The sequence below is a fragment of the Macrobrachium rosenbergii genome, chromosome 45 (assembly GCF_040412425.1).
Source record: "Macrobrachium rosenbergii isolate ZJJX-2024 chromosome 45, ASM4041242v1, whole genome shotgun sequence".
NCBI classification, from domain to species: Eukaryota; Metazoa; Arthropoda; class Malacostraca; order Decapoda; family Palaemonidae; genus Macrobrachium; species Macrobrachium rosenbergii.
Genome location: NC_089785.1, coordinates 20,043,936 through 20,050,450, shown reverse-complemented (window position 1 = coordinate 20,050,450; position 6,515 = coordinate 20,043,936). Strand labels below are relative to the sequence as shown.

Below are 6,515 nucleotides of genomic sequence, written 5' to 3'. Positions count from 1 at the left end.
CTCTCTCTCCCCCTCTCTCCTCTTCGGTCCTACGAGTGAGAATATCTCTCTCTCTCTCTCAGTAGTCTCGGAAGGATGGTGGCGTAAAGTGGCCGTGCGAAGTGCGTGGAGTTCGGTGGCTGGATCACGTGCACATTATCACAGACCCCCCTCCTAGTCTATGGTTATCCCCGGGTAATTCTCCCCCTTCTTTTTTATTTTTCCGTCTCCTTATGATTTCTTTCCACGAAGGCGCCGACGACATTGTGAAAACCGTGGATTTACCCAAAGCGTGGACTCATGGTGCTCATGGCTAGTGGTGTTGGTGGTGCGATCGTCCAGAAAGAGAACCAGAAGAAGAAGAAGAAGGAGGAGAAGAAGAAGGCGCCGACGAAAAGAAGCTTCCAAACCTCATGTGATATAACGCATTCCCCACTTCTGTGAGTTTCGCCCCCTTCCTCATTTCTTTCCTCCGTCCCCTTTTCTTCGTCAGGTCGTCCTGTGTCTTCTGCGAGGGGCTGGCAAAGGAGCGTTTCCCCTTTATTTTCCTCTCCTTTCCACCATTTTTTCCTCATCTCTGTCTGTCCTCTTTTTAAAAGGGTCTAGTTGGGCGATTTGAACGTCCTCTGAATATTGTTTCCTTTTATTAGGTCCTCTGAATATTGTTTTCTTTTATTAGGTCCTCTGAATGTTGTTTTCTTTTATTAGGTCCTCTGAATATTGTTAGTGGTTTTATCCTTTCGCGAATATGTATACAAAGGATGGTGATGATTTAAAAACTTACTCCATTTTCGCCGGTTCTTTACTTTAATTTTTTTAACGGTACGATTAAAACGCGACAACAACCTTCTTTAGTGTCATTACGTCCTGTAAGTTCCGTGGTTAAATGAGTAGCCTGCACGCACACTTCTAGTGGTGTCTTTTTCGCCTGTGTTTTTTTTATTATCATTTATTTCTATCTTTTTTTTTTGGGGGGGGCTTGGCTTCATTAGTTTTAAGCTGACGGTTTAAATGAAATTATAATTTTTTTTTTTTATAATTTTTGGTCAATTTCCCTTTCGAATTTTGTCTTCTGTAAATTGGTAAATTAAATTTTGTCATCTTTGTTTCGTAACTGCATAAATCGTTAGGTAATTCGTCGTGTCAGTGTTTTCTGTCAAGCCATTTTTCCATTATAGGCCTAGGCCTAGCCTGTCAATTTACAAATGTAATTTTCCGTCCGTGTTTTCTGTAATTTTATTATTATAGGTCTAGGCCTGGTTCATCAATATACAAAAATAATTTGACGTCAGTGTTTTCTGTAGTTTTATCATAATAGGTCTAGGCCTAGTTCATCAATAGCAGATACAAAAATAATCTGACGTCAGTGTTTTCTGTAGTTTATCATTATAGGTCTAGGCCTAGTTCATCAATATACAAAAATAATTTGACGTCAATGTTTTCTGTAGTTTATCATTATAGGTCTAGGCCTTGGTTTATACTTGAAGTGTCAAAAAACCTTGTGACTTGTTCCTAACATTTAAATGAGGCTATTATTGTCATTTTAGATTTAATGGTGGAAAGTGTGATTATGCTACGGTAGGCCAGTTTGTATTTTCAAATAGTTTCATTTCGCATGCGAAACAGTCTCCCCCTCTACCCCCCACCCCCCACAATAGAGGGGTGGCTCTAGGTCGTGCCGAAATTCGAATCGCCGTAATATGTATCCATTGTGACTGATACATCCCTTGTACAACGAACCTTGTGCAGGAAACTTGCCAAGTGTCGGACAGTGTGTATCTACACAGGAAGACACCAGCAATCCCCCCTCCCCCTTATGGACACACAAATACACACACACACACATAGTCACTCAACTCTCATCTCGAAAGTAGTCACGTGCTTCTTCGAAATTATTAAGATATTAATTTTAACTTATGGGTAAATGTGTACTTTGGATAACAATGATTATTTCGGTCCCCAGAGTATTTCATATGTTGTTTCCTTGAAAGAACTGTTAAGCAGTTTTTTTTTTATCTCTTTATATACTCTCCAGTGCTCGTTTTTGCTCACGTAAAAATAGCTTTCACCGTTCGAGTGTAAATGAATCCTTAGGAAAACCGACTATCGTATTAATGGGTTGTTTATGGGGTAATATTCGCGGTTTTAAATTAAAATATAACGGTTATTACTTATTTATTTTAAACTGTATCATTGTTGATGTTTTTTGGTGCCCGTTTTTCATTATATATTGTTTTCGTGTCCCAATTTTCTCCGTAATTACTGCCCAGATTTTATTACGGTATGTAATTATTATGGTATTAAGGAGGCCCGTTTACAATAAGTAGCCCGTCGTAGTAGTACTAGCAACACGCAAAGAGAGAGAGAGAGAGAGAGAGAGAGAGAGAGAGAGAGAGAGAGAGAGAGAGAGAGAGAGAGAGAGAGAGAAATTCAATAGTTTTGTCCCAAAAGCGGGCTTTTAATTATGGTCTCGGCAAAGGATTGTATGAGGAAAAAAGACCCGAGCCTTGAAAAGGGTGATCAGTCTTAATGTGTGAGTGTGTCCGCGCGCGCGTGGGCGTGTGTGCGTGTGTGTGTGTGTGTGTATGGCTGAATGTATGTGCGCGCGTATTGAATAAAAATTGAAGCTCAGTGTATAGACCTATAAAAACACACACACACCACACACACACACATATGTGTATATATATATAATATATATATATATATATATATATATATATATATATATATATATATAGAGAGAGAGAGAGAGAGAGAGAGAGAGAGAGAGAGAGAGAGAGAGAGAGAGAGAGAGAGAGAGGGTGCAGCATCATCCCACGTATCAGTCGCATGTAAGCGAAAGACCTGGCGCCCGTTTTTGGTGAAATGGAAGTTCTGTTATTTGTAAAAAAAAAAATCCAGATATATTTATATCCTGAAACTCAATATCCTTTCGCACTTTGAATTATAGCAGTAAAATACTCCTGCTTTGCCACTTTGCAGTTTTTGTGAAGGTTAGGTCTAGCGTGCAGTCGCTCCCATTAGAAGTTGCATAGGCCTATGCTTATAAAATAGCTCTGAAAGCCTCATTTATTCTGGAATTTTGGAGGAGAATTGCCACCTCTACCTCGTCGTCTTCTTCTCACAGATTTCGGAATTTGTTTTTATCCCGTTTTCCTCAGTTCTCGCAACCTTCCTTGAGAGTTGCCCATTAAGTCGACCCCATTAGTGAAAATATGTATTATCTTGCTATCAACATTTGATTTTGAAAGGAAATAGGAATTTATCTCATTTATCTAATAAGTGGAGATGCCTTTTACCATCTTTTACCAAATCATTTGGTAACAGTTTTGCTAGCCACTTGACGCAAGAAGCCATTGATAACTTGCAGTTCCTCATTTAAAGTCCTGTCGTGTCTCATAACCTCCGTTTTCTTTGAATGAATTTTATCGGACGAGGGGAATTGGGATGTTTCTATTTCCCTAAACCTCAGGCCCTGTAGGGAGTCCTCATCAAGCCTCATGAGAATCCGTTTATCCATTCTCGAGATATTTTGATAAAGGGTACATAGGACTTAAGACTCCTGAAACAGGTAAAGACATCACGTCCTCCATACTTCGTTGGAGGAGATAATTAGGCGAGATCCCATCCCTAGAAGGATGTATTAACTTCTTCACTACATTTAGTGAGATTGGTTATTGGAAATTGCTTATAATACGAAACTAAAACGAATTCTGATATAATACTTCACGTTTACGAACGTAATTTTATCATTGATTCATCCGGTTAGCCTACGTGAATTCTGTGGTGTCTCGAGCTGAGCCCTCAATCTTCTCAGTTAAAAGAGAGAGAGAGAGAGAGAGAGAGAGAGAGAGAGAGAGAGAGAGAGAGAGAGAGAGAAGGCTTCGGGCTAATGGATCGTAAGGCATTGCTACGTACCAAAGACATACGTCTTGGGACATAAATTTTTTCTTTATTTTTTCTTCTTCTATAAAGTGTTTTCCTCCTACCGAGGCTTGAGAGGTGATGTGTCATTCCTGTAGGGGATTTTTAAAATTTTATTTTAATGGTTTTATTTTATTTTATTGGAATTTTATTACTTACTCTTAGTTTCGTTAGATGATTATTCTGTCTAATATCTTAATTCAGTGAAAGAGATTAATGGTTTGTTGTGGCCGATAGTCCTGTTTAGAGATTAAGGTATTATTATTATTATTATTATTATTATTATTATTATTATTACTGTTGTTGTTGTTGTTGTTACGGATAGATCGTTTTAATGACGGACTTTTCAACTGTAAACGAATCATGGAAACTGGCAAATGACACCTAAATATAAATTTAAATTTGCAAGGCCGAGAAATTATATGGAAGACATTAAAAATCAGTACATAAATTTTTATAACTATTCCATTTAAGCACAAACATTCCAACGTAACCAGCTAAAATACGCTAAAAGCTAACACGTCATTTAATGACAACATTATGTGATAAGAGAAAACGGTTTTTATGAATTAGTACTATAATAAGCAACACTCATCAGATTTATGGTTGCTAGTTTTTAAGAGCACCATATTGATCAAGACATTATAAGGAGTGGTGTACGATAACTTTTATTTTGGTACGATAGAGGTCTCAGGAAATCAGCGAAGTCGTTCGTGATAATACTTTAGGTTTAATCGAGTACGAATGAGATGAAAACGTATCGGGATTTGCGCCATGTTATTATTATTATTATTATTGAGTACCTTAAAAATCAAATGAAATAACTGGAGTTTAAAACAAAGTGATTTTAGAGTATGATTCTTAGACACGATACTTGAACAATATTGTACAATAAAGACCATCACAGTTGTTCCACCTACTTTGTTCCACTTCTCTACACCTCTACGATTCGTCCCCCTGCGTCCGAAACCTCTTAATTTATGACTATTAAACAAATCAGGACATTTAAATTGCAAGGTAATTAAATTTCTTCCATCTTTAAGGCCGGAGGATGAAAGGAAATGAGGAAAAAAAAGTTGTAAACGAAGAAATTTATTACTTTGTTTATCCTTCATTAATTTTCTACTGAGGACATAATGTTTTTCCCAATTTACGTTGTTAGTGTTAGAATTATCACGCTGTCTTAAAGGAGAGTTAAGGTTATAGTACTATTTTTTTTTTATTTTGCGTTTTAGTATAATTTCAGTTAAGAATTGTTAGTTATACAGCGCCGTATATTTCTGTGAGTTCGAGAATAGCTGTAGGCCTAGTTGCAAAGATATACGAAGTAAGGTTCCTCAATTCTAGAAATTATTTCTGCTCAGAGGTCATCTCCCAAACCTAGCTTAACCTTTAATCTTGGCCATTTTTTTTTATGCTGCGTTCGCTTCCATTTGAATTTTTAGTTTTAATTTTTTGTTATTTATTTAATATTTTTAGAGAAGTCTCTCTTCAGTTCCCAAAGCAATATTGAAAGTCACTTTTCAAGTCCTATAAGTGGTATCTGGTGTCAAACCTCCCGGCCTGTTTTTTTTATATATATAAATCATATCTCACTCAGTTATTTTGACAGCTGTTTCAGGCAGAAAAGTAAGTGCTATTTTTTTATCACGCATATTCAGAGTTCCAAATAGGTGGTATCTGATGTCAAACCTCTGGTCCTGTTTTTTTTTTTTTCATAAACCATATTTCACTCAGTTATTTTGACAGCTGTTTTAGGCAGAGAAGTAAGTGCTATTTTTTTTTATCACACATATTCAGAGTTCCAACCCCAAGTGCAAAATGTACTTTGACAGCTCTGAATGCCAGAAGTCTAGGCCTACACGTGTTTTTTTTTTTTCCACACGACATATCCAGAGCTCGACCGTTGAAGCCCAAGGAAAGGACTTTTTTCAAATGTGGTATTCTGTCAGCCATTTGAAGTCCGAAAGTCAAGTCCCGAATAGGTTTTTCATAAGGGATCTTCTAAGCTGGACTTCGCTTCCTTATAGAACATGGTATTTTGTTAATCATTGAAAGTCCAGAAGGAAAGTCCCGAACTGGCTTCCCCCACGGCAGCATAGTGGAAGTCCAAGCAGGGCGCGAAAGGACCTTTTTGCACGAGGAGGAGTTCCGCTTCAAACCAGCCACAGGACACCCGACATCCTACGCGTCCTTCGGGAGAGGGGCGGGGATGGGGGATGGGGGTGGGGTTCCTTCAACACCCAGCTTCAGACCTTGGCCCAGAGAGAGAGAGAGAGAGAGAGAGAGAGAGAGAGAGAGAGAGAGAGAGAGATCGCTTCATATCCTTCAGACGTCCTTCAGTTCTCAATATGTTGTTCCTTCATTCATATATGAAGGTCCTATACGGACTTGGGAGAACAACGTCTAATTTTGAGGGAATAATTTTCAAGTGCAGCTGTAAAATGCACACGTGTTAATGTATTGATTTTACTCTCTCTCTCTCTCTCTCTCTCTCTCTCTCTCTCTCTCTCTCTCTCTCTCTCTTTATCCACCACTGTCTCTCCCGCTATCATTCACTCAATCTTTTTCATTTATTTTGTTTTCTGCTGGGAACTGATTCTCTCTCT

At 38.1% G+C, this 6,515-nt stretch overlaps 1 protein-coding gene across 1 annotated transcript in view; it reads left to right on the top strand.

The window, feature by feature from the left end:
• The first annotated feature begins 278 nt into the window (after nt 1–278).
• Nucleotides 279–6,515, top strand: part of Hk (Hyperkinetic) — a 489,203-nt gene continuing 482,966 nt past the window's right edge. The window contains exon 1 of the transcript XR_010850478.1: nt 279–419. The gene's annotated coding sequence lies outside the window, so the exon portion shown is untranslated. The remainder of the gene's footprint in view (nt 420–6,515) is intronic.